The sequence below is a fragment of the Fukomys damarensis genome, unplaced genomic scaffold, assembly GCF_012274545.1.
Source record: "Fukomys damarensis isolate Sample0158 unplaced genomic scaffold, DMR_v1.0_HiC HiC_scaffold_7, whole genome shotgun sequence".
NCBI classification, from domain to species: Eukaryota; Metazoa; Chordata; class Mammalia; order Rodentia; family Bathyergidae; genus Fukomys; species Fukomys damarensis.
This window is the reverse complement of record NW_022900919.1, coordinates 3,450,375-3,461,629: the sequence shown is the minus strand read 5'-3', so window position 1 is coordinate 3,461,629 and position 11,255 is coordinate 3,450,375. Positions and strand designations below refer to the sequence as shown.

Genomic DNA, 11,255 nt, shown 5'->3' with positions numbered 1-11,255 from the left:
GGAGAGAGAGGACAGAAAAAAGAAAGAAATTTTAGGGTGGAATGAGGAAAAGAAAAAAGAGAGAGAGAGAGAAAAAAAAAGAATTTGAAGGGCCTCTTTCAGACTGTCTGTTTTCATATTATACCACATGTACAGCCATATGCAGAACCGAATCCCCTGGTCTCAGCTAGCCAATGGCGTTTCCCCACGACTGAGACTGAACACAGTCCACAAGGCCTAACTTGAGTTTCCCTACCCTCAGGGTTGAACTCCACTCAGTTCTATTACAGGTTTCCCCTGCCTCTGTTCTTTAAAGATTTTTCAAAGTTAGGAGCTCAGAAAACTACCCTTCAGAACCTATGCCTCTGCAGAGTTGGTCTAAGGACTGGCCCAATCAGGAGGTTTGAGAAGGGGGGGGTCGTGGGGGTGTTTCAAGAGCACCCGCGCGGCTACCTTCCTTACTGGGTCTGTTGTCGCGCAGTCCGGGAGGTCATGCACCCGAAAGGGTGATCTCAGGCAGGCAGGCAGCTGAAGAGACCTCCTCTGGGGTCTTTGGGTCCTTGGTGGGTCTGTTGTCGCACAGTCTGGGAGGTCACGCACCTGCTGGGTGATCTCAGGCAGGCAGGCAGCTGAAGAGACCCCCTCTGGGGTCTCTGGGTCCTTGCTGGGTCTGTTGTGGAGCAGTCCAGGAGGTCGCACACCCACCGGGTGATCTCAGGCAGGCAGGCGGCTGAAGAGACCCCCTCCAGTGTCTCTGGGTCCTTGCTCGGTCTGTTGTCGCATGGTCTGGGAGGTCACGCACCCACCGGGTGATCTCAGGCAGGCAGGCAGATGAAGAGCCCAACCAAAGTTTTAACGTTTAAATAAAAGCCCACAGATGATTTTGGAGATCTTGTATTTTCAGTGTCTGTCTATGTGTGCCATGTAAAGGGCTTTTGGGCCAGACTAATGTCCCTAGTATTATAATTTTCAAAGGTTTTATTTTTATTTCCTCCTTTAAGTGCAATGATAAGTACTCACTGAAGACTTAATGCAAAAAATTCTGTTGGGCAGATAGACTTTTCTGGCAAAGAGGGAAAGACCAAAACACTGAGAGAAGATGAAGAAGGCTGGAGTAAAAGTGAATATATTATGTGATGGTAACATTAATATATTAAATAGCAACGACTGACAACGGTCATCTGACATTGTGAAGTACGCAATTCTAACAGTTACAATTCACACAAAACAACCGTGTTTCAAGGAGAGGAAGTCCGCGGCAGCCGAAGAAACCAGAAACCTCTGTGCAGTAGCATTGTCCATAGAGCTTTCTGGAATGATAGAAATGTTCTTCATCAGTACTTTACTTCAGCCACTAGCCACACTGAGCAGCTAAAATGTGACAAGGACAACTGAGGAACTGAGGTTTAGTTTGAGTAATTAAATTTACTTGCTTTCTATTATTTATTTATTTTTCCTTTATTTTATTTTATTTTGTTTATTTATTTATTTATTCATTTTTGGTACTGGGGATCGAACTCAGGACCTTGTGCTTGCCAGGAAGGCGGTGGAACCACAGGGCCACATCCCTGGCCCCTACTTTACTTTTTAGATTCTGGAGATGGAAGTAGGGAACACTTACTTTACATTTAAACAGCCTTGGTGTCTTGGAATGACTGCCCTGGATTGCAAACTCTGTAACGCAGACTTGCCCACGAAGATGGGTCCAGATATTTGAAATGTGCCCAACTTATGTATATACTATATTTTGAGAGTGTGGATGTAAGAAGTTTAGAAGTTAAACAGTGATGTGAAAATAGCTTCCTAAATGAGTTTTCCAGAAGAAAAAGTTTAGCATCATGTAAATTAAATATAACATTATTTTGTACAACAGTGTTGAAAGCGATTTCCACCTTTGGCAAAGGTACCAAGGTGAAGCTGTTTCATTACTATTGTGTTTGAATCACATGGCTCTCATGTAAGGATTTCTGTAGCTAATAGCTGCTTTCACATAAAAGATCTCCATGTTCCCATTGCCCTTGATTTTAGTAAGCAATCGATCCCAGGGGACAGAGTGGGGCCTTTGATTAAGATAAAGGAGAAATAACCACCAAAATGTCTTCTCCCCTTTGAATGAGGACTATTTTGGGACTCTGTCCTCTTTGGCTGGATATAGAATTCTAAGTTACAGATGTAGTTTCTTTCAGTACATACAAAATTATTGTATAACTTCCATAATTTCTTGTGAGGAGTCAGCTGTCATGCAAACTGGCTTTCCCTTGTAAGTGAGGCACAGTCTTTCTCTCACTGTTACCAGGATTCTTTTCTTTGTGTTTACTTTTCAGAATTTTATCATGATGGGTGCTGGATTCATCCTATTTGTGGCCTGTGTGGCCTCATGCACCTCCATGTTTATGGCTTCTGAAAAACGTATGTTTCAGCCAAAAACATATGTTTTCAGTGCCTCCCTCCCCACTAAGCCTTGACTGACACCTGAGAGGAACAACTCCTTGTTACTAAGGGGCAGGGCTAGCACCTCAGCTCCCAGGGGGTTGCTGCTGAGCTTTTGCTGGCTGGAATACCCAGGACTGTGTCGTCACTGCTACAAATGTGCCCTCCGCTGGCACTTGCTTCAAGGGTGGAAGTGTGCTGTAGTCATTCTGCTGGGCAGAGACATAAGTCTGGACTCCACACTGAGCCTCCTGGGACACCTGGAGGACAGGCTCATCACTGCCTGTCAGGACCGGACGTCCTAGCTACCCACCTAGCCTTCTCTGACATGACCTAGGATGTCTGGGTGCTTCACTGCAGCCTGGCAGGGAGAGAAGTTAGGCTTCCCAGGGGGACCTTGCTGGCAAGGGCAGATGCGGCCACAGTTTTTCCATGATGTTTGGCTGCACTAGAGCAAGCAGAAAGTTCTCCACCTTGCTAGGGTGCCCCTTTCCTCCTCCTTTGGTTAGAGACAGCAGGTTGTTCCTAGCTGCTTTTATTTGTCTATTTTATTTTTTAAAAAATAAATTGATTAATTGAGCTACTATCTGGGGCCTTTGCACTGAGTCACACCCCCACTTATTTATTTAGAGATAGTTAAGTTACTAAATTGTGCAGACTGTGTTTGCACTTGTGCTCTTCCTGCCTCCCACCATACACAGTGCTGGGATTGTAGGTGTGCACCACAGTATGGCTATAAGTGCTTTATTATTATCGTTAGTGTGTCTTGTTGGCTTTTCAGGTTTGTCAACTCTTTTATGTCCGAGTCTTGGACACATGAGGCAGAAAGAAAGCATAACACTTGGGCCACCATGAAGCAGAGTTCTTGCTGAGCCAGACCTTCCTCTGTCCTCATTAAGTGTACTTTGTCCTAGTGTACATTTTTCAGTGGATATTGTATTAGCCCTGTGTTCCTGAGGAGGGAACCGAGTCTCGGGGAAGTTGAGTCATGCCATCGGAACACTTGGGTGCTCACACTTCCCACGTTCCCTGCTGGCTCCGGGAAGAGGACACCTGCGGCCAGGAAGCAGAGTTTGGGTGGTTGAGCAGCAGGACCGGGCTGTGAGTGCTGGACCACCTGGTGGACCCCAGGGAGGCCTCAAGAGTGTGGCTGGGTGAACGCCAGTTAATAATGATTAGCACATGGGCTGCACACTTCTGTGAGAGAAATGAGCATTTCCATGTGACTCCACTGGGAGCCCCCCACCCCCCGAGGTTGTGTCTTTTTCCTCCAGGACCTCACCCTTCATGCCTTTTCCGCTTGCCGGGTTAATACGTATTTTCACCTCATAAGTTATAACTCTGAGATGCTGTTGTCTCCCACTGAATCTGGAAACCTTATGATGGTCCTGGAAGCATGGGGGAGGAGGGACCTTCTTCCACTGGGCTGTGTGGGTCCCTGGGGTGTGGACTTGGGCGATTTACGTTTCCCAGTGCATCTTGCATGTGCTGGTTCGCCGTGTGACACTCAGGCCACCGTGGCTGGCTTCCTTTGAGCACACAGGTTCTTTTTCACAGCACTGTCTTGAACCTTTGTTATTTTTGCAGAAATCTCTTTTCGACTACAAAGATGAAAACCTGAAGATCTTCCTTAATGTCAAAGAAAACCAAACTCAGATAAAGCCATGCTTTGTGCACGTCAGGGAGGAAGACAGACTACTGATGCCATCACGAGGAGAGAGCAGGGAGTCTCCAGGACACACCTGGGTAGAAACCTTGCATCAGCATCAGGCTGAGCCTGCAGGTCACGGGCTCTAAGCCTGTTAGAAACCATGGCCCTTTATCACAGCAGTTTGGATAGGAAATGCATCATCAGGTCGTACTCTTAGGAAATATGATGATGACTTGCAAAACATTCCATGTATATAGTATAAGCCTGAGAAGTTTATAAAGTGATGACAAAATTACCTCTTGGTCTCCGGGAGCATTCTCCTGCCATCTGCTACACTTGGGAGGGGCTGGTTCTCACCTCCCACCCTGTTCCCAGGAGCTTGAGCGTCCCTGTGATTTATGTCATCTGTGTGTCCCTCCCTGTGTCTTCCCTAAATGCAAGCTCAGACCAAAGCCAGTGCTGCTCTGGGCCAGAAGATCTCAGGAGGCCTGTCAGTCTCTCCAGGGCTGTGGTCCTTTCAGACATCAATCCAGGAGGCCTGCTGGATGACTGAAATTAAGTCATATAATGTTGTAATGAAATTTCATAGTGCGAAGCTCTTAGTTATCCAGGGGAGAGGATATGGAGCTTGTGGTCCTCTGCACCCTCTGTAACCTTCACATGGAAATCAGATTTTAACGCAGTCAGGGCTTGCGGGCTGGCTCTTCATCCCTAGCAGCCTCGTGACTGCTATCTTGGTGACCTCAAGGCCCTTGTGGGCAGCACTTCGAGTTGACACCTGAATCAGTACTTTTTTAAAAAATGTTTTTTTAGTTTATGAAAAAAATTTTTTCATAACAAAATAATAAGAGATTAAGAATTAATACATGGGGTATCATTATCTTCAAAGTGGTTACTCAGAGTACTAGACATGAACCAGAAAGATCCTCTCTTACAAAGAAGAAACAGAGACTAGAACTAAGAGAAATTAATAGCATAAATAAAGCAAATTAGAATATACATTAAAATATCTTTGAAATTATGGAAGAGGTAACGGTGAATTTATTTGAACTCCTCCCTACTTCCTATTTATTGATCTTCTATTTCTCTCTTTCTTTCTTTTTTTTCTTTTTTTTTTGTACCAGGGATCAAACTCAGGACCTTGTGCTTGCAAGGCAGGTGATGGAACCACTGAGCTAAATCCCCAGCCCCCTAGTTCCCTCTTTCTATATATATATATGTGTGTGTATTTTTTCTCTTATAGGAGAAACCACGTGTGTCTAACTTATTTTACTGAACAAGTGAAACCAATATGGAAATCAGTGTGGAGATTCCTCAGAAAATAAAACTAGAAATTCCATTGGACCCAGCTATTCCCCTTTTATGTATTTTCCCAAAAGAGTTAAATTCAGCATTTTACTGGGTACATGCACAACCATGTTTATAGCAGCACAATTCATAATAGCTAGACAGTGCATATGTCCATCAACAGATCAATGGGTAAGGGAAATGTGATATTTATACACAATGGAATACTATGCTGCCATAAAGATGGGTACACTTGAGGTATTTGCAGGTAAATGGTTGCACCTTGAATCGGTACTTTCTCTCTTTCTTCCATGGCCTTTGGCTTTGTGTGGAGACTTAAGTAATGATCAAAGCTCCAGGAATGGGGCCTTGAACCACCTTTTGCTCTCACTGATGAGTGCGGGGGTGAGGGGCCATGTGGAGACTCCGAAATGACACCTCAGAATGAAGGTCTCTGAAATAAAGTTCCTCTCTACCATTTTGCACTCCTGTCTTGCCTGTGCCCCTCCCATGTAAGCCACAGTGCTGAGGGTGACTTCACTGCTGGAAATGTCCCGTGTGGTGCTGTGTAGTGTCCTTAAGCACAGGAAGGTTGTAATGTGACTCTTTGGGGAAATCTATTCCCAGAGAAGCTTTCACTGGGCATAAGTTACAGGGCTGAGGCAGGAGTTCAGTGCCAATGAATCAACCCTGTAATGTTGGAAAAAGCATCTTTGAATAGGTGGTCACCTAAGCCAAAATCTTGCACTGTCCAGTGACAAAAAGTTTGTGAGGGGACTTGCAGGAATATGGCAGAGTGGTAAGCAGCAACAAATCAACCTCTCCAGGATTCAGGATGCAGGCACTGGAGAGCAGCAACTTGCAGAAGAGGGAAGGAGGGAGATGGATCCCTGGAACCCAGGAAGGACCTGAAGGAAAGATTGGAACCTGCAGAGAAGGTGAGGAGGTAGCCACAGGCTTGAAGTCACAGAGACATTGTCTCTTTGTTCTTTGTGTGTGTCTGTGTGTGTGTGTGTGTGTGTGTGTACAAGCGTGTGTGTGTTTTGTTCATTTTTAAAAAAAAATTTTTCCCCCATACTGGGGATCAAACTCGACTTTGCTCTTGCCAGGCAGGTGCTGTGCTGCAGTGTTACATCCCTGGCTCATGTGTGTTTTTCTAAAGTATAGATTGTGTTTGTTTTTTTATGAGTGTGAACATTGTTTTTAGTTTTTCTTTGTTCTTGATTTTGTTTTCTCTTTCTCTCCTGTCCTCTTCATCGGTTCCCTTATGCCTGCATAATCTTCCTTTGTCCTTCAGCCTTGCTTCTAATCTCTTTCTCTCCTGTTACTTCTCTATTTTTTACTCTTACCCCTTTTAAATTCTCTGTGCTAAAGGTAAAATGATTAAGTAGACTTTTACTGTATATTTTGTTTCAGATTTTGTCCTATTGCTATAAAGTTTGTACCTACGGTTAAAGGTGACAAGTTAGTGGTTATCATAGTTTGTCATTTTCTGGACTGTGCTTGATGCTGTTGATATTACAAGTCATGCTACTTTAGCCAAGTGTCACACTGTAGCGATCAGTTGCTTTTCCTTGTGTGCCAACTCCCAGATTGTCTGGGGATATAAGCAATATCATGGACCAGTACTGAAGAACTGGGTGGATAGCTAGACAGACACCAGCCTGTAATCCCTACCACATAGAACAGGGAGGGTCTTGGGACAGACTTACAAGCCCAAAGCCAGCTATGTGTGGAAGACATCTTTGAAAAGTAATCATTTCCTAAAGAAGTTACAGTAGTGGTAACAAGGGTACCTACCATAAGCCATTTACAAACAACAATGCAGAAAACAGAAATCGAAAAAACACAGAAGCAAGATGTAATCTCATACCTCCAGCTTGCCAAGAGCAAATCCAGGGGATGATGAGGTGGAAGAAATCAAAAGCCTCCTAGCTGAACTTTCTGAAATGGTAGCAGCAGAAGTAGCAAAGCAGATTAATGAGGCTCCAGAAAAAAAAAATCAGAAATAATTCCACGGTTCACTAAAGAGGTGACAACCATAATGAAGGGCATAGTGAATCCACAGTAGATACAGATTTTTAAGAAATAGAGCTCAGGAAGGTGATGGAAATCATGAACGCCCTGTACAGGAAAGAATTGGAATCCATGAAACAGATTCAAACAGATAGTCAGGAGATCAGAAATTCTACTGAAAATATACACAGCAGAATCAAACAATGTGAGGACAGACTATCTGATCTTACAGGTTTGTAGTTAGCAACCACCAAAGAAAGACTTCCTAAAAATAGTGAGGAACCATGGAAAATCAATCCAACAGCTGCTAGATGAAGCAAAAAAGAATAACATAAGATTAATCAGGATCAATGAAACATCAGATGAAAACACAAAGAATATTAAAAAAAATCCTGTTCACTAGAAAAATAGAAGAAAACTTCCCAAGCATGGAAAAAGTAACTTGACATGCATATAAATGAGGCATACAGAACCTCAATAAGCCATGATCAGAAAAGATTACACCGGCATATAATAGACAAGATTCCAGAAATTCCACACAAGAACAGAATATTAAAAGCTGTGAGAGAAAAGAAACAAATTACTTATAAAGGAAAACACATCAGAATCACAGCAGTCTTTCAACATAAACCACTCTAAAAAAATGTTCTGAAGGACGTTCTAGAAGAAGACAATGAGGACCATAATCCTACAAGTCCCAGCAGAATGAATCCTCCTGGCAAATCAAGCAATTGAGGGGAAGAGAAAGAAAGGGAGCCAACAACAGGAAAATAACATGACCAGGATAAGTCAACACATCTGAAGGTATAACCATAAATGTGAACAACCTCGATTCACTAATCATTAAAAAAAAAGACTGCCTAAGTGATCAAGAAATAAGATCCAATAACATGCTGCATACAAAATAATTCTACAAGTCCCAGGAGAATGAATCCACCCGGCAAATCAAGCAATTGAGGGGAAGGGAAAGAAAGGGAGCCAACAACAGGAAAATAACATGACCGGGATAAGTCAATACATCTGAGGTATAACCATAAATGTGAACAACCTCGATTCACGAATCATTAAAAAAAAAGACTGCCTAAGTGATCAAGAAATAAGATCCAATAACATGCTGCATACAAGAAACACATTCAACTAGAAAAAGAAATTTATAGACTGAAATTTAAAGGATGAGTTACAGGACCATTCATGGAGTTTATTGTCAATGAATCAACATTGCATACTGTATATGCACACCCATGTTTATAACAGCACTTTGAAATAGCCAAATCTTAGAAGTAGTCTAGATGCCGGTCAATGGATGAATGGTTAAAGATGTGGTTTTTGTATACAATGGAGTACTACTCTGCCATAAAGAAGGATAAACTGAGACATTTTTAGGTAAATGTATTCACCTGGAGACCATACTTTTAAGTGAAATTAATCACACACATATGTTTAAATATTACTTTTTTTCTTTTGTGTGGTAAACTGAAAGTGTAAATAAGGACCTAAATGGATGATAGATATGGGGAAGTAGGAAGAAAATGTTCAAACTGCAAGGAGAGCAAGGGAGGGAGAAAGGAAAGAGAAGTAAGAGAAAAGAAAACAAGGAAATAAAAATGGAAACAAAGCTTTTGTAAATAAGGAAGGGAAGAAGGATTGAAGGGAGGGAAGGGGAAGGGGAAATAAAGAATCATGATATATTTATTACACACAGGTATAAATTGCTCACGATGAATATGATTATTATGACATGAAAGTGGACCAATAGCACTAATTTAAAAACATCTGTGACCACAAGTATACAGTAACTGACTTGACCCTGTCTTTTGCCAAAAACAATGGTTCAGTATTTGATGATTCAGCACTGTGGCAACTTTAAAGCATATAACAACTATGAATATAATGAGAATTCAGTACTACTCACTTTTATTTGCTTGTTTTTCAATCCTTGATTACAGAAACATTTATAGGCACTATATATGAAGTAAAAAATACACAGATGAACAAAATGTAATTTTGCCTTTGAAACAGAGACAACAAAAACCAGTGAGAATACAGTGTAGTGAGTATTGGTGGAAATACAGTCCCACTGTGCAGTAAGAAACACAAGTAATGGACTTATGATTGCTCCCTAACAAGAGTAACCAGAACTTTCATCAATAACAGCATTATTGAGATTCTGTCCAATTTTTTCCTGTTTTAATTGAAAGGGAGGGAAGCTTGACAAAGCTTACTTATGTGGAATATCACTACCACAGAGGACCTGGGCAGTGTCCTTGGGAAGTAACCCTGGGGAAATGGTTACAAGGAAGACAGAAACTTACTGCAAGTAGTTCACTGATAAAAATACTGTTTCCTTTGGGAAGCTCAGGAAAAATACCAATTATGCTTTGGTATTATAGTTTTGAAAATTAACCTAAAAAAGATGAAGTGTTACTCCATGATCAGTTTCAACAGACAGCGGGAGAAGAAATGGAAATAAAGATTATCTGATTCCAGAAATTAAAAAAACAATCATAAAGCAATCCTTTGTGCTATAAGGGAGAAAAATAGAAATAGATAAATAGAAAGAAAAATAAGTATTTCCTCATTTCACAAACTTAATTCTGATGTAAAAAAAATTAACCAAAAAGATGAAGTGTTACTCCATGATCAGTTTCAACAGACAGCGGGAGAAGAAATGGAAATAAAGATTATCTGATTCCAGAAATTAAAAAAACAATCATAAAGCAATCCTTTGTGCTATAAGGGAGAAAAAAAGAAATATATAAATAGAAAGAAAAATAAGTATTTCCTCATTTCACAAACTTAATTCTGATGTAAACCAATTCCCTTTGTTACTTTCTCACATACTTCTTTAGGATCTCTCTCTCTCTCTCTCTTTCTCCTTTTTCCTTTTGCTTTCTGCAATTTTGAAGAGTCTAGAGCTTGTTTGCTTTATTGCTAGTTATGCAATACAATACTATCCTTTAGTTTTGTAGATCCTTTACGCTATCTTTGAGACAGAATTAAACCCTATCAAGTTAAAATTCATTAATTGTGATGCGCTTTCAAAGTAATCAAAATGTTTTAAAGAAAAAACGATATTTTACACTCAGTATGCTTTAAAAATATAACAACACACAGTTCTCCATATCATTTTCTCTGCATTTTTGTTTTATTTGTATTTATCTATTTGGTTACTTATTTTTTATTCATTAAGTTTTTGGTACATTTTAGGTATACATTATGATCACATTCATCTTGGGGATTCTGTACCTCTACATGAGATATCTTGGTTTTTGTTTTTTCCCACTTCCCTTCTGTCCCTCATCTCTATAATGTAACTTTGACTTAAATATTATTTGTATTTTTAGGCTAAAAGTTTTTCTAAATCTCTTTGGCCCATTAGCAGTTATACAGGGGATCATGTGCACACTTTCCTTTCCTTTATACATACAGAGCTTGAGATTTGAAACTTTTATTACCTTTAGGATGGACATTTTCTAATTCTCAAAGACATATAAGAGATGGCCAGAAAAATTCTGCGTGCATTTCCCTCATGCTAAGCTCCATTTAATTTTTTTCTTCAGCTGAGTGACATCTTGTGTAACGTTAAATAGCTTTTCTTGTATGTGAAGAACCGTGAAAGGACTGAAATTTTACCATCCTTGCAAGCTACAGTATCATCCATTTATCATTTAGCATAAATGGACACAAGACTCCTGAGTAAGAGACAAGGGACAGAATATTGCTCAGAGCAGTTGCAGCGGCCACAGCCACTAGGGTGACAGCTGCCTGAGCTCCAGTCCCACAGGGTCATACAGAGGGTCAGCTGACACCTGCACATGAGGAGAGGAACTCTGGCCTTCAAAGTCCAGGTTGTTCACCATGTTCTCCTTTGCTCCTCAGAGGCACTGTCTCG

The 11,255-nt window shown here is 41.1% G+C and overlaps 1 long non-coding RNA gene across 1 annotated transcript in view; it reads left to right on the top strand.

Moving 5' to 3' along the window:
* The window catches only part of LOC104854449, a 24,592-nt gene that overhangs the window by 5,940 nt on the left and 7,397 nt on the right, over window positions 1-11,255 (top strand). The window contains exon 2 of the long non-coding RNA XR_778108.3: window positions 6,175-6,285. This is a non-coding gene — a long non-coding RNA (uncharacterized LOC104854449). The remainder of the gene's footprint in view (window positions 1-6,174; window positions 6,286-11,255) is intronic.